Genomic DNA, 22724 nt, shown 5'->3' on the forward strand with positions numbered 1-22724 from the left:
TTACCTTTTTTCTCAATTGCTCATTCATCTCCTTCGCAAAAGATGTTTCGTTGCTTCGGGGATCGCGTTCCCTCGTTTCGTTGCTTCGGGGATCTCCGGATGTGGGTCGATTTCGCTGGTGGGGCGGGCGAATTGTTCGAGTAGGGGACTTGGTTTCGCTCGATTGTGGTGAGCACTAAGGAGGAAGGGAGGGGCTCGGTAATGCGGTTTCATGTAGGTGCATAGTTTTTTTTAATAGAAAGGGGTTTTCCCCTACCCCACTTTTATTAAATGAGGCATAGATCTCAAACCATAACAAATCAAGTTGAAAGCATCTAGAAAGACACAAACCCACGTGGGGAAGGTAGGAAACAAATACAAACATCACCACGATAGTAGAGTCCTCCCAGCCTAACAACAAATTTTATTGCATACCCAAAAACAACAATGAAGACCACTACAAATCACTAGGACTCCCGGATCATCTCCATGCGATCCTCAAGACTTCACCTTGTTTTTTGTCGAGAAGGCGAATGCATCTCATCACCAAAATAGCCTGAGTGTCGACGGAGAGAACTTTCCATTCCTGCAAATGAAAACTGAGCTTGGCAAGGACACAATTCATGCTTCTCCATTTGCGCCCCTGAAAACAAAAGTCATTCCTTAATTTCCAAATACTCCACAAGGAGGCATCAATAACCATGCTCAAAACAGAATTTTTCTTTTTTGAATGCCAAAAACCATAAACATCCTTAAACCTGGTAATGATATCAAATCAAAGCACTCAGAAACAAAGGACCAACCATGCTTAGCAACCACATAATCAAACAACAATTGCGGAAGAGATTCGTTCTCCCACAAAACAAACATGTTAAATCAGCAACCTCCCCCCTTTTCGCTAGATTATCCCTCGAAAGGACCTTGTTATATATGCATAACCATAAGATCACATGAATTTTCTGTGGGCACAATTTTTTTCGAAAGTTTACCCCCCATAGCAAAACCTACACCCACAAAATTGATTTTATCATAAAAGGATTTGAGTGAACAGATCCCATTTGATTCCAAGGTCGAAAGAGAGTATCACGATCAATAGTAATAGGATATTGCCTCACCAAGGTAACCAATTGTTCCCACCTGTCCATCCCATCATGGTCAACACATCTCCTAAAAGACAATTTAAGATCTCTCCCATCCCACAATTGGGCAACACTGAAGTCAGCTTGGTTACAAATATCAAACAAGTCCAAGAATTAAACCTTAAGGGAACATTCCCCTGCCCAAGTGTTTTGCCAAAAACTGATGTTAGCACCATTACCCAAGTTCCATTTGTAAAAAGTTCTAGTGGCATTAAGAGCCCATGTAAGACTTTTCCAAAAGGTAGATCCTCTACCACTTTTAGCACAAAGGATGTTTGGAGAACCCACATCATATTTATCAAAAATAATCTTCTTCCAGTCACTATTTTTGTTGTTAAAAAATCTTTTGCCCCAAGAAGATAGCAGGACCATATTCAATTCTCTAATATTAGGAACCCCCATACCCCCAAATTCTTGCCTAAGCTTGTCATAGTGCACAGACAATCCTAGATATTTGATAGGGAAATCCCCAATCTTACAAGAAAAGATTTGAGCAAAAAGGTTGTCTACATCCTCCTCCACATTCCTGGTCATAAGATCACTTTTGTGAATATTAATTTTCATGCCAGATAGGCATTCAAAACAGGATAAAATCCATTTAAAGTTCCTGGCTTTATCAACAGAGTTCTCGAGAAATAGGATGGTATCATGAGCATATTGCAGGCTGATAACCCCACCTGGAATAATATTAGGTAGAAGCGCAGAAACTAAATCTTGGGAAGCTTCCTTCTTGAGCATTTTTGTAAAGACATCACCTACAAGATTAGAAAGCAAAGGAGATGAAGGATGTCATTGTTTAAGCCCTCTACCCCCCGCCCTACCAAAGTGAGGACCATTAGTGTCATTAAGTCTAACACTGAAAGTACTATTAACCAAAGTGCTTTTGTTCCAAGAGATCCATATTGGGCCAAAGCCTCTAGAATGAAGCATCTCAAAAAGGAAATCCCAGCCGACCCTGTCATAAGCTATCTTATAGTCTAACTTAAGCACCAGACGAGGATTCCCAGATTTTTTCACCTCATGAGCCGTAATTACAATTTCCAAAATGCATCAGCCTTTAATAAAAGCAGTCTGATTAGAGGAAATAATCATGTGCCCAAAAAGGGAAACCCTATTGGTCATGGCTTTAGAAATAATTTTCACTCCGCAGTTACTCAATCTAATAGACGTGAATTTCTTCATATCTTTAGCATCCCGTTCCTTAGGAATCAACACAATTAAAGCAAAGTTTAACCTATGAAGATCCCAAGTACCTTCCTCAAAATCCCTAACTAAATCCATGAAATTAGTTTCAATATCTTCCCAAAAGGTCTGATAACACATAAAGGACAATCCATCTGGCATAGGGGTCCTGTGGGCATACGAGTCAAAAACTGATGCTTTAATTTCTTCCTAAAAAGGATTTCTGCAACATATCATTCTCTTCTTGTGTAATCATCTCATCCTCCTCCCAAAAGGTAGGACAAAAGCTAATATTATGTTTTGGTTCATACCCAAAAAGATTCTTGTAAAAAGAGGTGGCTATGTCTAGCATCTCTTTAGTGGTATGAATAGGTCCATTTTCCCCATTCAACTCAACAAGGTGGTATTTCCTATGTCTATGATTAGCCAATGCATGGAAATATGTATTATTTTTTTCTCCATATCTAATTTTTCTATCTCTGATTGTTGCCATAAGGCAATTTCCTCTTTATGCCAAATCTCTTGGAGGTCCTTTTTGATGTCACTCATCCTGGATCTATCCACATCATCTAATTAATTTTTTCACAGAAAACATCAAGGGTATCAAACTCTAGCAACAATGTTTTTTTTATTTTTCTTAATAGCTACTTCAATATTAATACTCCAACCTTTCATTATTTTCCTTAAGATTCTGGTTTTATTAATCAAAACATCCATGGCAGAGTTCTCCTCAACAGGAAAGTTCCAATTTTTCCAACCAGACCCTTAAAGTCAGTTTGGTTAAGCCACCATTTTTCAAAACGAAATAATTTCTGGGAGGTAACCCTCCGAGCCCCTGTACCTAGAATGAGAGGGGTATGATCACTTCCAATCCTAGGCAGGGCTGATAAAACACACAAAGGATATTTCATATTCTAGGAACAAGACACAAAAACTCTGTCAGTCATAGAAAATATAGGATTATTCTGGTTTTTACTCCATGTAAAACTCCTATTTGCAATGAAAATCTCCATTAAAGACCACTTATTGATCCATTCGTTAAATAGATAAGAAAAACGAATGTTAATTATACCATTATTCTTATCAGCAATAGATCTAACCAGGTGAAAGTCTCCTCCTCATAGAGCTGGGTAAGTCAAAGTAGACATTACCTCACGCGGTTCAGCAATGAACTCTAGCTTGTATTCGCGGTAGGAAGTTCCATATACAGCAATAAGGTGACAAACAAAACCATCGTTCTTATTCTCCATAATGACTATAACACAATATTTTTTAATGATAACTCCTATAACCTCATATAAATCTCTCTTCAGACCCACAAGGATCCCCCAGCAGTGTTAATCGCAGGTAATACAAACCATTCAAAGTCCTTTCTATCAGAAATACATTAGAGAATATTATTATCTATGATCTTTCTCTTAGTTTAAAATAAACCAACAAAGTCTACGTAATTACTATTAAGGAAATCTCCTAGGCACTATATTTTACTAGGTTTACCTAACCCATGAACATTCCAAAACGCTCCAATCATTTTACTTTAAAGGGGCGAGACAGACCACAAGGCCTACTTTTAGTGTTGAGGACAAGACTACAAACATCCAGGTTAGCAGTGCCCCCTGACCTAGGAGGTTGAACATCCCCAACTTTATCATTAATAAGAATGAGATCAACATTTTCAGATTCTAAATCCACTAGGAGAAAATCTCCGGGTTCGAATCAGCAAACTGGGACATTTAACTTTCTCAGAAAATACCAAGTCCCTAATAATATCTTTTTTTCCCTTCAGTATTACCAACACATAAGTCCAATTTAACAGTTTGAGAAGCAAGTTCATAAGGATCAATGTTAGCAAATGATTTACCTTTAAATGTTGGAGGAACCTCGAGATTCTTCTTCTACATATAAGTAGTCGCCTTGTCCATAATCTTGACATTCTCATGGTTTGTGGTCACTTGTCTCCTAGCAAGTTAACACCCCAAGAGGTAGATGCACTAGTACCGTGTTTCATTTTCTTCTCTAATTCAGACTTTTCCAAAGTTTCCAACAGAGATCTCTTAACAGAGCCCAAAGCTGTAGCAAGATCCTTAGGCAAACAGTGTAACTTAGTAATCATATCTTGATATTCCTCATCTGATTCCACCATTTCAATTTTTCCCAATTGTTCAGAGCAGTATGCAAGGTGAACTGAATAGGTGTATCATCAACAGGTTCAATCAAGTTGTCCCTATGGTCAGGCACATGTACGTCTGTGTTTGGAGTAATGCACCTCAGCTCCTAAATAAATTCTTCATGATTTGAGTTATCCATCATGTGAGGGTGATAATCCACTTCAGAAAAAACAACTCTCTGGGAAGTTTTTACTACCATTAGTGAATCCATTATTCTTTTCAGAGAAATTGGCCTTATCCAACTCATCTATAGCCCCATCATCATTCTCATCATTATCCATTTTATCCTGTCCAGAAGGATCATCACCATTATGTTTGTTCAGTTCTCCATTATCCATATCAAGATCATCCTCTTCTCCTTCAAAATCTTCACCCACTTGTTCAAATCCCTCTACTGCAAGCAACAACAGATAAGTTTTTTATTCATTTCCACTAGCCTCTCTAATGAAATTTTAGTTTGATCCCTGGACACCACCTTGATTCTGATATTTTCATAAAAGCTATTAAAAATGCCATCCGAATCCACATCCACCAGGATGCCAAAGCAAGATGCAACCTGAGCAAAAACTTTCCAAGCACACCACTTGGGAGGAATTCCATCTATTTGCAGCCAGGCCTCTTTAAGTTCTCCAAATTCATCCAACATTCTTTCCCATTCGCATAATTTAACAGACACACCATCAATAGGCAGATTAAATACATGGGATTCAATTAGGTCTTCAACATTCTTCCAATGGAGATACCTCACCAAAAGTTCTTGCTTTCTATCTCTCTGATCTGCAAAGGCCACTCCTTGTTCTTGCAAAAGATGCCATTAAGTTGGATCACCAGCTCCTCACCAGAAACCTCTCCATTGACAACTTTCAGCATAGTAGAGTTTTTGTAATTCAGCCAACATGACCCAGCTGCAACAGGTATATCCACATGGTAAAATCCCAACGGAACTGTTGCACTTCCAAAGTAAGTAGCTGTGGGATGAGGTTTCTAGCCGATGCCAAATAGTTATTCACATTGTGAAATCCAGAGCAAATGAAGCATTTCTTTGGCTCAATATAGTTTCCAACATAGTGAGCAGGCCAACTACACTTAAAGCATGTCATCTCTTTTTATTTGGGATCGAGGATTTATACCATAAGAACTAGAGGAGGAAGCTATGTCAGAAACCTCGACCACAGAAAACTTATGATCTCCTCGGGTTCCTGGTGGAAAACCGCAACCTCGAGATAGCCCAAAGTATCCTCAGAATCGCTCGCACCAGACGTTCGAGAAAGGTACAAAAATTCCATCAAGGCCACCCGACGCATCGATGATCCCGATAGGAGCCGTATCTCGTTCTCAGGAAACGACGGATGAGCTATGGTTACCACACCAAACACCGAGTTGCCCCGAGTAGTGTTAGTAAGCTCCTCTGGGTTGCACCAACACTCACGAGTAGCATTGGCCCCGGGGGGTCGATTAATTATCCACGGGTGTAGACAGGTTCCCTATGCAAGTTTAGTAGTTATTAGGAAAATGTAGTACCAATGTTGGGCCTTTCTAGAAGAGTTTTAACCCAAAACGAAAGTCAAGGGGGTCCCCATAACAACCCCAAACATGTTAAGAGCGCTTAATATGGAACATAACACTGGTACACAAGTAACTAGGCGATGAAGGTGGAACAAAACATCAAGCTAGAAGGACAAGCCTTCCGCCCTTTACCAAGTATATAGGTGCATTAAATTAAATAGCAATACTATGGTGATATTCAAAAGAATCCATGTTGTCATATGGAAGGAACTTCACCTGCAACTAGCAATGCTATAAGAAGGCTAAGCAAGCGGTAACATAGCTAAACAGTTGGTTGCTGGGATGTGGAGGGGTTGGAGGCTTTTCATGGCAATGTTGGGAGGCTGACATTTAAGTGGTGGGTAAAGATACATAGTGATAGAAACGAGACAACTAGCATAGCAATGATAGTAGTGGTATATAAGAAAATGATCATCTTGCCTGTGATCCCGCTTGGAAGAAGAACAAATCCATAAAGTAGACGAACCACGTAGTCCAATGATCATCACACTCCGAAGCGGTTCGGAAATCTATCGAGAAGAAACAATCTAGAAACAATGATCAACACATAATAAACACCACAACATATTCATGAAAAGATGCACAATCAAATATGATGCATGTCCATTTCAATTATGCAAGGCATGACAAAGCACATCAATCAAATATTACACATTAAGTGAAGCTCAATATGTAACGAGATGCATATTGACGTAACTCCATGTTCAAATATTTAGTTCACTCTCGTTTAGGTACACGACAATGTTAAATGTTGTTAAACATGGCAAGAGGTGAAGCATAAATAAACTACATTATCTAGGCATTTTAAATGAGGTCGGAACAACAAACAACATTTCCAAAATGACCCATATGTTAATTTCGAAATTGGTCCAGACCTGTATAAACACATTTTATATTTATTAAACAGCAAAATAAAGTGGGCCATGTGATTCTGCATGTCATTCTAGTCGATTTACATATATAGATCATCTAAAATTAAGCTACGATCTAAAAGATATGATCATCACAAGATAATATGCCATGAATGCAAAATATATGCAATGGCAGCCAGAAACATGTTAATCACGGATGCAACAAGACGTTGTGAAGCTACACGAAATTCTTGGCAAGATTAAATGAGCCGGACAACGAATAACAATTCCGGAAAGTCCCCATATACAAATTAAGATTTCGGTACTGTTCTGCATATAAAACAATTTTAGAGTTGTTAAACTGAAAAATAAATGCTACCATATTATTGTACACATTTTTATGGTCAAGTTAAATATGTGGATCGTTTTAATCGAAGGTACGGTTAATTAGTTATGAAACAAATCATTTTAACATGACATTTATGCAATTTAAATGAAAACAACAAGTTAAATGTTTCTAACAATGTTGAAAGTTGGATATTGTGAAACTACACAAAATTCTAAACATTTTCCATGTATAAAGTTTTTAAATGAGATGAACGGTTATTTTGCTAAGAGTTAAATCTTTTTAACATTACATCATGCAAAACAATGCAAACATCAGTTTAAACATTTTTAAACATGCATGAAAGTTAGATATTATTAATCTATATGAAATTCTCAACATTTTACATATCTAATTCATCTTAATCTGATGCACGGCTATTTAGACATTATCAATGCAAAATGATGCAATTTTCTGTAATTAGAAAATTCCCTCGAAATTAGATAAATTTGCGGAACCTAAAAACTACGGAGTTGCCGAAATTGATGGGCGCATGATAGCCATAGCGTGCACACGCGAGGGATAGCGCTATAGCGCTCACCTGAGTGGGATCTCGCCCATGCAGGTGTGGTCAACCGGCTTGGGGCCGAGGCTCGGCCTCGCAAGGCAGGCCGGACGAGGGTGCGGCTGGCGACGTGGCTTGTCCTTGGCTACGCGGTGGCCCATGAGGCGAGGTAGAGGTGAGCTGGGCCAGCGAGGAGCAGCTCTGCTTGCTGGCTGGGGACGGGGCCGGCTGGTTTAGAGAGGAGGGATGGGCCGACTGTGGCTGGGCCTTGGCGACGCGGCTCGGCCCAGCTGGCGAGGCGGCCTAGGCGCACGAGCACATTGCTCGTTGTCTCGTTCTCCCGATCGGACGAAGGTAGGGGCTGATGATGGTTACCAAGCGCTACAGCGGGGCATGGCAGGCGACGGAACGAGCCGGGGGCGGCCAGAGTCACCGGATCCGGTCATCCTGCACGAGATCCAGGCAACCATGGTGGCGGGCAGAGCTCAGAAGCGGCGCTATGCCGAGGTGCATGGCGGGCGGCTCCTCCACAAAGAGAGGGGGAGAGAGATCCGAAAGAGAGAGAGATAGAGGTCTTGGGGAACGTCGCATGGGAAACAAAAAATTTCCTACGCGCACGAAGACCTATCATGGTGATGTCCATCTACGAGAGGGGATTTCCGATCTACGTACCCTTGTAGATCGCACAGCAGAAGCGTTAGTGAACGCGGTTGATGTAGTGGAACGTCCTCACGTCCCTCGATCCGCCCCGCGAACCGTCCCACGAACCGTCCCGCGATCCGTCCCACGATCTAGTGCCGAATGGACGGCACCTCCGCGTTCAGCACACGTACAACTCGACGATGATCTCGGCCTTCTTGATCCAGCAAGAGAAACGGAGAGGTAGATGAGTTCTCCAGCAGCGTGACGGCGCTCCGGAGGTTGGTGATGATCTAATCTCGGCAGGGCTCCGCTCGAGCTCCGCAGAGACGCGGTCTAGAGGTAAAACCGTGGAGGTATGTGGTCGGGCTGCCTTGAAAAGTTGTCTCAAATCAGCCCTAATTGCTCCATATATATAGGAGGAGGGAGGGGAGGCTTGCCTTGAGGCTCAAGGAGCCCCAAGGGCTGCGCCACCAAGGGGAGGAGGAGTCCTCCTCCAATCCTAGTCCAACTAGGATTGGAAGGTGGAGTCCTTCTCTCTTTTCCCACCTTTCCTTTTTTTTCTTTCTCTTCTTTTGGTTTTTTCTTTATCTTGCGCAAGACAGCCTTGGGCTCACCCCACCTACTTGGTGCACCACCCCCAAGGTCCTTGGGCCCTCCCGGGTGGGTGGTCCCCCCCTCCCGGTGAAGATCCGGAACCCATTCGTCATTCCCGGTACATTACCGGTAATGCCCGAAAACCTTCCAGTAACCAAATGAAGTCATCCTATATATCAATCTTCGTTTCCGGACCATTCCGGAAACCCTCGTGACATCCGTGATCTCATCCGGGACTCTGAACAACATTCGGTAACCAACCATATAACTCAAATACGCATAAAACAATGTGGAACCTTAAGTGTGCAGACCCTGCGGGCTCGAGAACTATGCAGACATGACCCGAGTGACTCCTCGGTCAATATCCAATAGCGGGACCTGGATGCCCATATTGGATCCTACGTATTCTACGAAGATCTTATCATTTGAACCTTAGTGCCAAGGATTCATATAATCCCGTATATCATTCCCTTTGTCCTTTGGTATGTTACTTGCCCGAGATTCGATCGTCAGTATCCGCATACCTATTTCAATCTCGTTTACCGGCAAGTCTCTTTACTCGTTCTGTAATAGAAGATCCCGCAACTTACACTAAGTCACATTGCTTGCAAGGCTTGTGTGTGATGTTGTATTACCGAGTGGGCCCCGAGATACCTCTCCGTCATACGGAGTGACAAATCCCAGTCTCGATCCATACTAACTCAACGAACACCTTCGGAGATACCTGTAGAGCATCTTTATAGTCACCCAGTTATGTTGCGACGTTTGATACACATAAAGCATTCCTCCGGTGTCAGTGAGTTATATGATCTCATGGTCATAGGAACAAATACTTGACACGCAGAAAACAGTAGCAACAAAATGACACGATCAACATGCTACGTCTATTAGTTTGGGTCTAGTCCATCACATGATTCTCCTAATGATGTGATCCCTTTATCAAGTAACAACACTTGCCTATGGCCAGGAAACCTTGACCATCTTTGATCAACGAGCTAGTCAACTAGAGGCTTACTAGGGACAGTGTTTTGTCTATGTATCCACACAAGTATTGTGTTGCCAATCAATACAATTATAGCATGGATAATAAACAATTATCATGAACAAAGAAATATAATAATAACTAATTTATTATTGCCTCTAGGGCATATTTCCAACAGTCTCCCACTTGCACTAGAGTCAATAATCTAGTTCACATCTCCATGTGATTTCAACGAATCCAACACCCATGTAGTTCTGGGGTCTGATCACGTCTTGCTCGTGAGAGAGGTTTTAGTCAACGGTTCTGAAACTTTCAGATCCGTGCGTTCTTTACAAATCTTTATGTCATCTTATAGATGCTGCTACTACGTGCTAGTCGGAAATGCTCCAAATATCTACTCTACTATACGAATCCGTTTCACTACTCATAGTTATTCGGATTAGTGTCAAAGCTTGCATCGACATAACCATTTATGATGAACTCTTTAACCACGTAAAAATTCCTTAGTCTATTTAGTTACTAAGGATAACTTTGACCGCTGATCAGTGATTCAATCCTAGATCACTCTGTGTACCTCTTAACAGACTTGCTGCAAGGCACACATCAGGTGCGGTACTTAGCATGGCATACTTTAGAGTCTACGGCTAAGGCATAGAAGACGACCTTCGTCTATTCTCTTTATTCTGTCGTGGTCGGGTTTTGAGTCTTACTCAAATTCACACCTTACAACACAGTCAAGAACTCCTTCTTTGCTCATCTATTTCGAATTCCTTCAAAAACTTGTCAAGGCATGCATCTTGTTGAAACTTCTATTAAGCGTTTTGATCTATCTCCATAGATCTTAATGCTCAACGTTCAAGTAGCTCAATCCAGGTATTCCTTTGAAAAACTCCTTTCAAACAACCTTTTATGCTTCACATAAATTCTACATTACTTCTGATCATCAATATGTCGACCACATATACTTATCAGAAACTCTACAGTGCTCCCACTCACTTCTTTGGAAATACAAGTTTCTCATAAACCTTGTACAAACCCAAAATCTTTGATCATCTCATCAAAGTGTATATTCCAAGTCCGAGATGCTTGCACCAGTCCAATGAAGGATCGCTGGAGCTTGCATACTTGTTAGTATCTTTAGGATCGACAAGACCTCCTGGTTGTATCACATACAATGTTTGCTCAGGGAAACCGTTGAGGAAACAATGTTTTGTCTTCCTATGTGCAATATTTCACAAATAATGCAACAACTACTAACATAATTCCAATAGACTTTTAGCATCGCTATGAGTGAGAAAGTCTCATCATAGTCAACTATTTGATCTTGTCAGAAAAATCTTTGCGACAAGTCGAGCTTTTCTTAATAGTGACTTATCACCATCATCGTCTGTCTTCCTTACAAATGTCCATCTTTACTCAATAGTCTTACTACCATCAAGTAGTTCCTCCAAAGTCTACACTTTGTTTTATATATGGATCCTCTCTCGGATTTCATGGCCTCAAGCCATTTGTCGGAATCTGGGCCCACCATTGCTTCTTCATAACTCGTAGGTTCACTGTTGCTCAACAACATGACCTCCAAGACAGGGTTACCGTACCACTCTGCAGTAGTACGCGACCTTGTCAACCTACGAGGTTTGTAGTAACTTGATCCGATGCTCGATGATCACCATCATCAGCTTTCACTTCAATTAGTGTAGGCGCCACATGAACAACTTCATGCGCCCTGCTACACACTGGTTGAAGTGATGGTTCAAAAACCTCATCAAGTTCTACCACCCTCCCACTCAATTCTTTCAAGAGAAACCTTTCGTCGAGAAAGGATCCGTTTCTAGAAACAAACACTTTACTCTCGGATCTGAGATAGGAGATGTACCCAACTGTTTTGGATATCCTATGAAGATGCATTTATCCACTTTGGGTTCGAGCTTATCAGACTGAAACTTTTTCACATAAGTGTCGAAGCCCCAAACTTTCAAGAAACGACAGTTTAGATTTCTCTAAACCTCAGTCCATACTGTGTCATCCCAATGGAAATACGCGGTGCCCTATTTAAAGTGAATGCGGTTGTCTCTAATGCATAACCCATAAACGATAGTGGTAATTCGATAAGAGACATCATAGCATGCACCATACCAAATAGTGCGTGGCTATGACATTCAGACACATCATCACACTATGATGTTCCAGATGGCATGAACTGCGAAACAATTTCCACATTGTCTTAACTGCGTACCAAAACTCGTAACTCAGATATTCATTTCTATGATCATATCGTAGACAGTTTATCCTCTTGTTATGACGAACTTCAATCCGAAACAGAATTGAACTTTTTCAATATTTTAGATTTGTGATTCATTAAGTAAATACTCTTGTATCTACTCAAATCGTCATTGAAGTAAGAACATAATGACATCCACTGCGCGCCTCAGCACCCATTGGACTGCATACATCAACATGTATCACTTCCAACAAGTTACTATCTTGTTTCATATCAATGAAAACAAGGCCTTGCTCATGTGGTGTGATTTGCATGTCACTAGTGATTCAAAATCAAGTGAGTATAAAGATCCATTAGCATGGAGCCTCTTCATGCAATTTATACCAACATGACTCAAGCGGCAGTGCCACAAGTAAGTGGTACTATCATCATTACCTCGTATATTTTGGCACCAATATCATGAACATGTGTAACACTACAATCGAGATTCAATAAACCATTGAAGGTGATTATTCAAGCAAATAGAGTAACCATTAGTCTCTTTAAATGAATAATCGTATTGCAATAAACACGATCCAATCATGTTCATGCTTAACACAAGCACCAAATAACAATTATTTAGGTTTAACACCAATCCCGATGGTAGAGGGAGCGTGCGACGTTTGATCATATCAACCTTGGAAACACTTCCAACACGTATCGTCACCTTGCCTTTAGCTAGTCTCCGTTTATGCCGTAGCTTTCATTTCGTGTCACTAATCACTTAGCAACCGAACCGGTATCTAATACCCTCGTGCTACTAGGAGTACTAGTAAAGTACACATCAACATCATGTATATCAAATATACTTCTTTCGACTTTTGCCAGCCATCTTATCTACCAAGTATCTAGAGTTGCTCCGCCTCAGTGACTATTCCCCTCATTACAGAAGCACTTAGTCTCGGGTTTGGGTTTAATCTTAGGTCTCTTCATTAGTGCAGCAACTGTTTTGCCGTTTCACGAAGTATCCCTTCTAGCCCTTGCCTTTCTTGAAACTTAGTGGTTTTACTAACCATCAACTATTGATGCTCCTTCTTGATTTCTACTTTCGCAGTGTCAAACATCGCGAATCGCTCAAGGATCATTGTATCTATCCTTGATATGTTATAGTTCATCACGAAGCTCTCACAGCTTGGTGGCAGTGACTTTGGAGAACCATCACTATCTCATCTGGAAGATTAACTCCCACTTGATTCAAGCGATTGTCGTACTCAGATAATCTGAGCACATGCTCAACGATTGAGCTTTTCTCCTTTACTTTGTGGACAATGAATCTTGTCGGAGGTCTCGTACCTCTTAACAAGGGCACAAGCATGAAATCACAATTTCATCTCTTTAGAACATCACTTATGTTCCGTGACGTTTCAAAACGTCTTCGGCGCCTTGCTTCTAAGACATTAAGTATTTTGCACTGAACTATCGTGTAGTCATCAGAAACGTGTATGTCGGATGTTCACAGCATCCACAGACGACGCTCGAGGTGCAGCACACCGAGTGGTGCATTAAGGACATAAGCCTTCTACGCAGCAACGAGGACAATCCTCTGCAAAGTTTGCTACTATCACCTTTCAACTAAATTTTCTCTAGGAACATATAAAAACAGTAGAGCTATAGCGCAAGCTACATCGTAATTCGCAAAGACCATTAGAATATGTTCATGACAGTTAGTTCAGTTAATCATATGACTTAAGAACTCCCACTCAAAAATTACATCTCTCTAGTCATTTGAGTGGTACATGATCCAAATCCACTATCTCAAGTCTGATCATCACGTGAGTCGAGAATAGTTTCAGTGGTAAGCATCTCTATGCTAATCATATCAACTATACGATTCATGCTCGACCTTTCGGTCTCATGTGTTCCGAGGCCATGTCTGCACATGCTAGGCTCGTCAAGCTTAACCCGAGTGTTCCGCGTGTGCAACTGTTTTGCACCCGTTGTATGTGAACGTTGTGTCTATCACACCCGATCATCACGTGGTGTCTCGAAACGAAGAACTGTCGCAACGGTGCACAGTCGAGGAGAACACAATTTCGTCTTGAAATTTTTAGTGAGAGATCACCTCATAATGCTACCATCGTTCTAAGTAAGATAAGGTGCATAAAGGATTAACATCACATGCAATTCATAAGTGACATGATATGGCCATCATCATGTGCTTCTTGATCTCCATCACCAAAGCATCGGCACGATCTTCTTGTCACCGGCGTCACACCATGATCTCCATCATCATGATCTCCATCAACGTGTCGCCATCGGGGTTGTCGTGTTACTCATGCTATTACTACTAAAGCTACGTCCTAGCAATATAGTAAACGCATCTGCAAGCACAAACGTTAGTTTAAAGACAACCCTATGGCTCCTGCCGGTTGCCGTACCATCGACGTGCAAGTCGATATTATCTATTACAACATGATCATCTCATACATCCAATATATCACATCACATCGTTGGCCATATCACATCACAAGCATACCCTGCAAAAACAAGTTAGACGTCCTCTAATTTTGTTGTTGCATGTTTTACGTGGTGACCATGGGTATCTAGTAGGATCGCATCTTACTTATGCAAACACCACAACGGAGATATATCAATTGCTATTTAACCTTATACAAGGATCTCCTCGGTCAAATCCGATTCAACTAAAGTTGGAGAAACTGACACTTGCCAGTCATCTTTGAGCAAAGGGGGTTACTCGTAGCGATGAAACCAGTCTCTCGTAAGCGTACGAGTAATGTCGGTCCAAGCCGCTTCAATCCAACAATACCGCGGAATCAAGAAAAGACTAAGGAGGGCAGCAAAACGCACATCACCGTCCACAAAAACTTTTGTGTTCTACTCGAGAAGACATCTACGCATGAACCTAGCTCATGATGCCACTGTTGGGGAACGTCGCATGGGAAACAAAAAATTTCCTACGCGCACGAAGACCTATCATGGTGATGTCCATCTACGAAAGGGGATTTCCGATCTACGTACCCTTGTTATACACACTTCTAAAAATAATATTTTAAAGATGTCAGGGGCACGTGCGTGTGTGGTTGGTCTCGAAACGGTCGACGACAAAAATGGAACCGACAATTAACAAGGGATGCAAGTTTGGAAAATAGACGACAAAGGACTGTCGATGCAATGCGAATGATGTGCATGATGCGACGATGAATGCGACAACCAAACAATTAACATGATGACAACAAAATAAAAGGGGAATCTTCTTGAGCGTTAATTCTAGGCTGTTACACAGTGGATGGGTATGGCCTCGGGAAGTAGAAGGGGGAAGACCGCCATTAATGGACACCTTCGTCGCCTTTTTGCCGCCCCGAGGGGACGGGGTCAGGCGGCGAATTGGATGTTTCGTTCGGGCCTTTGGTTCATTTGGCTGGGAGTTTTATGTAGATTAATTGGTTTCTCTCTGGTTGCCGATTATGGGGTTTTCGGTGATGATATCTAGCTAGTATTTAGTTGAACATCGATGGTCTGTGCCTCCTTTGTCGTCTGCTCTAATGACTAGACGGGGTGGGGACCCCGGTGGTTTGGTTCCCACTGTAGATAGGGTAGACCTCTTGTGTGCGGCGGCACGACAGCGGTGCATCCAAGAATAATGCCCTGACTCGTCTTGACGGCGGCAGCGATGAGCCAGTGGGCTCAATCTCCCATTGACTTTCCGGGTGTGAGGGTTGAGGTCTTTGGCCAGTGGTTGTTGTCGCTGACATTGTTACAATTGGATGAGAGAGGATATCGGTTTCATATATGGGATTGAGGATTGATGGCGGCAAATCTTGGTCTTGAGGATTTATGGTGGCGCATTTGGCGCTTGAGGATAGATGCCGGCAGATCCGATGCTCGACCTTGAAGGTGTCGAAAATTGCCGGTGGCTACATAATTTCAATGCCGCCGGTCCATGCCTCATCCATTATCTGCTCTGGGGAATGGAGGGGGTGGGGACCCTGGTGGTTTGGCTCCAGTCGTAGAAAAGGTAGGCTTCATGTCTAGCCCGACACTGCTTGTGCGGTGATGACATCTACACATCCATGAATAATGCCTCGGTTCAAGTCTCGTCTCAATGGCGTTCATAGCGGTGTCGAAGGGACGGTGGGCTTAGTCTCCTATCGACCCTACGGGTCTGCCAATTTAGGTCTATGGCTGGTGGCTATAGTCTTTGGCATTTTTACCGATGGGCGAGAGAGGATAGGGATTCCAAATCTGGGCTTGAGGATTGATTGCGACGGATCTGGCGCTCGACCCCAACGAGGTCATCGGTTCATGTTGGCTACGAGACTCCTGGAGGGTGGGGACGATCCGGGTCGACGCACGACAACGACAAAGGCCTTGCCAATGGTTTGGTTCATCTACTCACAACGCCCTGGTGGGCTAGTGCTTTCCATATGAGTCCAACAACGGTTAGCAGCGACAATGGTAGTTACAGGATTACCTAAGGACTCATTTGTACTTTCCTTTTTTTGGAGAGGTTTTTTCGCAAAATTATGTGGACACGTGTTCTCCTGAACCTTTTGGTTGGTCCCGTTTTTGTGTTGAGGTTACCCTAAAAAAGGTAAATGTAAATAATGCTTTCCTATGAATTTGGTGACGGTTAGCAGTGGAAATGGCAGTCGTAACATTACATAAGGACTCCTTTGTACTTTCTTTTCCTTGGAGAGATTTTTCTATAATGTTTTTTGGACATGTGTTATCTCTGGAACCTTCTGGTCGGCACCACATTTGTGCGGTTACCATAAGAAAAAGAGCACATGTAAAGAATCCTGGTACGGTGGTACTGCCTCGTTTGGGGAAACTACCAGCATACTTTGATTCTGTTTTTGACTCGTGCTGGGCAAAAAAATGCTAAAAATCTTCAAAGATTTGGTGCATTTACTAGTAAAATCATCCAATACAATCTATGAAGCACCTCTAGAGAAGGGCCACCACATTCAAGGTGTTAAACAAAAAAGATCTTCCATAATCTTCTCTTTTCTGTAAACTAATCTATGCTATTTTAATTTTGGTTTCTTTAAAATCAATGGCGTAGGTCTTCCCTTTATAAGATTAGTGTGTGGGCAAAGTTTTATTTTCTTGAAAAGTTTGACCAACACCAATTAGAGTGTTTTTCCGGCCTAGACCTACCAATATTGGGGTTAGTATAAGGGTGATAATCAACCCTCTTCGTTACTACAAGAAATCATCTATTAGCTAAGAAAACAAAAAATCTATTATTGGCATTTTTACTTATTTTGCATTTGTACCTTATTTGGTATTCTTTACTTTATTTGCTACTAGGCAAAAATAGGAACTATGTTATTGACACATCCAGAAGTTAAATAGAAATTGTAAGGTAATTGTTAGACTCATATGGGCTATCATAATTTAGCAATAATATTGGGTGATACAATTATATATTGTCTTATAAACTATTAAATTAAATTAAGTATGTTTTTGCACCAAACTAGGAAAAATACAGAAAAGTGTTTATCGCATAAATTTTGCAAAAATCATTGTGTGAGTGCTTGTTTTAGTAGTCATGGTCTAAGTTGATATTTTGCTTAGTTTAGCATGCGTTGATATAGAATTAATTCACAAATGACCACAAGAAAATGGTTTTTTAATTACCATTCCATCAAATGTTTACATCATTTTCAACATGGAAGGTCCACAGACCAATTCCTGTACCAGGTTCCTATAGTAAAACTTTGATTACATTTATATTTTCCACATTTTTTAATTGTTGTCCATATATATATATATATATATATATATATATATATATATATATATATATATATATATATATATTGTTCTATCTAATCATGCTTGCATAATCATGTCCTACATCGCGGGGATATTTGGAAGAAGAAATCAGGCCAAGCAGTTGGGAGAGGACAATGGCCACCATGAGGCTCCTCCTCAAATGCTTCACATACTATCGCATGGCAAGCTTGCAATCGAAGTGGATGATCTTAACTTCCTTTGAGGAACTATAGAACTCAGCCTTCTGATCGTAGGCCTATTGCCGGAGATAATCGCGGGCTACCATCACAAACATATAAGAGATAAAACCTAATTGTGAGGCCACCTCTCGCAAATGGTTCGCAGTTGGCATCCAGTATTGGAATTATGCCCTAGAGGCAATAATAAATACAGTTATTATTATAATTCCTGTATGAAGATAATCGTTTATTATCCATGCTATAATTGTATTGAATGAAGACTTATATACATGTGTGGATACATAGACAAAACACTGTCCCTAGCAAGCCTCTAGTTGGCTAGCCAGTTGATCAAGGATAGTCAGGGTCTTCTGATTATGAACAAGGTGTTGTAGCTTGATAACTGGATCACGTCATTAGGAGAATCACGTGATGGACTGGACCCAAACAAATAGACGTAACATATTGATCGTGTCATTTTGTTGCTACTGTTTTCTGCGTGTCAAGTATTTGTTCCTATGACCATGAGATCATATAACTCACTGACACCGGAGGAATGCTTTGTGTGTATCAAATGTCGCAACGTAACTGGGTGACTATAAAGATGCTCTACAGGTATCTCCGAAGGTGTTCGTTGAGTTAGTATGGATCGAGACTGGGATTTGTCACTCCGTGTGACGGAGAGGTATCTCGGGGCCCACTCGGTAATACAACATCACACACAAGCCTTGCAAGCAATGTGACTTAGTGTAAGTTGCGGGATCTTGTATTACGGAACGAGTAAAGATACTTGCCAGTAAACGAGATTGAAATAGGTATGCGGATACTGACGATCGAATCTCGGGCAAGTAACATACCGAAAGACAAAGGGAATGACATACGGGATTATATGAATCCTTGGCACTGAGGTTCAAACGATAAGATCTTCGTAGAATATGTGGGATCCAATATGGGCATCCAGGTCCCGCTATTGGATATTGACCGAGGAGTCACTCGGGTCATGTCTACATAGTTCTCGAACCCGCAGGGTCTGCACACTTAAGGTTCGACGTTGTTTTATGCATATTTGAGTTATATGGTTGGTTACCGAATGTTGTTCAGAGTCCCGGATGAGATCACGGACGTCACGAGGGTTTCCGGAATGGTCCGGAAGGAAGATTGATATATAGGATGACCTCATTTGATTACCGGAAGGTTTTCGCAGTTACCGGGAATGTACCGGGAATGACGAATGGGTTCCGGGTGTTCACCGGGGGGGGGGGGGGGCAACCCAACATCCAGGTCTCATACATATGGCTCTGAAAGCAACAAGGACGAGGTTCCTTCATCTAGTTTTTACCCTGAGGATAGTTTTGCAGGTGAGGATTCGTCTAATGATGACACTGATGATGATATGAATAAGGACAATGATTCTGATGCAAGTTAAAAAGTTTTGAGACACGAAAAAGAATAAGTGGTTCAGAAAATTCTTTGAAGTCATTGATACCATAAATGAGGAACAAATACATGATCAGGCTAGGCCAAGGCATTGTTCGACATGCCAAAAGGACCTGGGGCAATTTACTGGTTCCATGGGCTACAATCTTTGGTGAAACATGCTAGAACAAAGGGTTCTAGAAGGGTTAAGCTCCACATAAAATTTGCCACATTGCTAGAACAGGAGTTATGAACTACACTGGTACCATCTCATGAGCAATTTGGGAAATGGGATGGATTGCGAGGAAGCACTGGTCGCGAAATAGTATGACCGCCAATGGTTAATGTCATGAAAACTTTACTGGAACAAGATGACGATGACAAGGTGATGCATTTTCTTCCTTCTGGTCGTGGACCTATTCCACACTAAATATGAATATGTGTTTCTGTTGTGTCTATATGGTAGATTTGGTGAATCAGTTTTAGTTCATGTATGTGTGTTCGATTGGTTGCAATTTTAATAAAAAAATCACTTTCTCTAAAAACAGGCTTCACTTTAATATATAATATTTCAATGTTGAGTGATGATGATTATTGTATTCTAACCTTGCTATTCTTTGATGGTGTCTAGTAGTTAGGAATGGGCAATTAAGAGCTTCTCGATTATTTCCGTGAATATGATGCAACCAAAGCACGCCATGCATATGGTCTAGGTGGCCACTGTGGCATGAGCGTGTTAACATTCGAAAGCTCTCCTATGGGTTATATGGAGGCTGAGCGTCTGCATAAGCACTTCTTCAATGAAAGAATAGACCGGGAAGCATGGCAAGCTCCTTCTAAGCATCGGTTCTTACCTGGTGGGAGAAGACTACTGTATGGTTTCTTAGCAAACATAGATGATATGGAGACTTTCAATAAGCACCACACAGGTAAACTGTTTGAACTTCTTTTCATGCATTTAATACTTTGCTTCCATACAATTGCTTAGTTATATGGTAGCTCGGGCTGAGAAGCTCCACGTTTGGTAAATACCTGGTTGTTACTAAAATCTTGCGGATGCAACATGATACACATGTCAAGTTCCATATTTCTATTATTTATTGCGTTGACATGTTGAATATTTGAAGGAACTTGACATTTTTTATTTATGTTTTGTAATGACAATACATGGACTTCGTTCGGACTTAAAAACGTGTATTTGAAGCAGCATACAACAACCTGTTAAGTTTTCCTGATGTATTTGATTATTAACTTTTGGGTGTGTGTAGCAATTGCATTATGGTCCTAGATCATGTGATGGTTCAGAGGGCATGTTTCGTTCATTATATTAGTTAGTAGAAGCCAGTATGCCATTGGTAGCTTGGGATAATATGGAGATAATGAGGGAAAGATCCATGTCCCTCTTTCCTCACCCTTGCACTTGCAGTTTTTCTATGATCATGGCATCCTTTTGCTTTTAGTTTTTGTATAATATGCACGGCTTATGCATTCCCGTGGAAATTCATAGCTCATTTATATTATTTTTTTGTGTGTACTATATATATGGATACCTGCTCTAATATCGAGGGCCTGGTTCATTATATTAGTAAGAGTTATTAGTGAGAATAAATCAATTACATCGTAAGAAGAAACAAAGGTAGCATTTTTGTGTTTATGAAGATGTGTCCTGCATGTTCAATACACATTGAAGCACTGTAAAAGAATGTGTCACCCACACAACGTGTTGTGCATCTACTGAACATGACCTTAAATACTTGATGATATTCTGAAGAGATACATTGCCTATTTTACTATACTTTTAACATAAGTTCTTTATTATATTTTCAGGAAAAAGTTGCCTGAAATATGATATGAAATCATATAATGAAATGGTAGTGGTATCTATGAAGAAAAAGAGCCTAGACAATCAGTAACTGAATCGTATGAAGAATAGGCTGGTGAAGACACGGAAACACTCTAAAGTTGTAGAATACCGTGTTGATGCGTAGGATTAAAGAGAAGCACATGGAGCATGAGGAAGAGATACTCGTTTCTCAATGGTTACACTAGTATAAATGACTAAGCACCAATTTTCATATCTCTACTGGGCTATACAACCGTATTATAAAGTTCACATTATTTATGTCTTGGGCAGTATGGATCATTATGCTGTTTGTGATAAAGCAATCCATATTTAGGTCGGATTCCCCTAAAATACTTCCCCATTATTTTTGAATTTGTCTTTGTTACACTTTTCCTCATTATGATGTCATCGCCTTTTTTCACCATGTGTTTCCTACACTTTGCAGAAGAAATCCCAGGAGAAATTTTTCAATGACCAGATAGAAAACCTTTACAAGGCCATGGAGGAAAGAAAGTGAATATGAGAAGAGACTAAAGGAGGAGCGTGCAAAGGCTAGACGGTATGATGTGGATTCTGGGACTGCTGAAATTTGCATGCTAATGTGCGTAACTAGTACTGCTTGATTGGATGCCTTTTTTCGGTCTGCGTCACATGATTCTTATTAGGATGTAATACAGAAATTGTTTGGATGAAACACCCGTATTCCATTTTTGACACAATGAGATAAACTTTCAAATGTGTGTTTGTGGATAGAAATTCTCCAAACTAACGTTATCTATATTTAATCCATGTCACCCTCCACAGGAAGGAGGAAGTACATCATTTCATAGATTGCCAGGCTAAGGGCGTGGAGGAGTTTATGTCAAAAAGGGACGAGCTGATAAAGGCACACGAGAAGAAGAAGCTGCACCTCAAGAGAGAGTATATGGAGAAGGAGGTGGAGCTCAATGCCGATCTCACAGTTCTGATGGATAAGCACAAGCTAGACACCTTCAAGGCTTCTATCTCCAGCTCTTGAAGATCGCCATACAGTTTTAGGTCAGAATATTTCAGGGCCGATAAGGATACCTGGACCTATGTGGGTGTCATAAGGCCAATATCATGAAACTTGATCATTCATGAGTGTCAAGATCAGTAGCATGTCATACCAACATGTAATCACTGTGTCGAAACCTGCATGTGTATGGATCATGAAACTTGAACATGCATGTGTATGGATTATGTTCGGTAAAGTTTATTTGTAGCTCGTCCTACACAGAGCCCCTTATCCTCACCCTCCAACAATTTCTTT

General features: G+C 41.0%; 1 pseudogene; it reads left to right on the forward strand.

Annotated features, from left to right (window-relative positions):
• Positions 1 to 22451, forward strand: part of LOC123442003 — a 43525-nt pseudogene extending 21074 nt beyond the window's left edge.
• The last annotated feature ends 273 nt before the right edge of the window (positions 22452 to 22724 follow it).

The sequence above is a fragment of the Hordeum vulgare genome, chromosome 3H (genome assembly GCF_904849725.1).
Source record: "Hordeum vulgare subsp. vulgare chromosome 3H, MorexV3_pseudomolecules_assembly, whole genome shotgun sequence".
NCBI lineage: Eukaryota > Viridiplantae > Streptophyta > Magnoliopsida > Poales > Poaceae > Hordeum > Hordeum vulgare.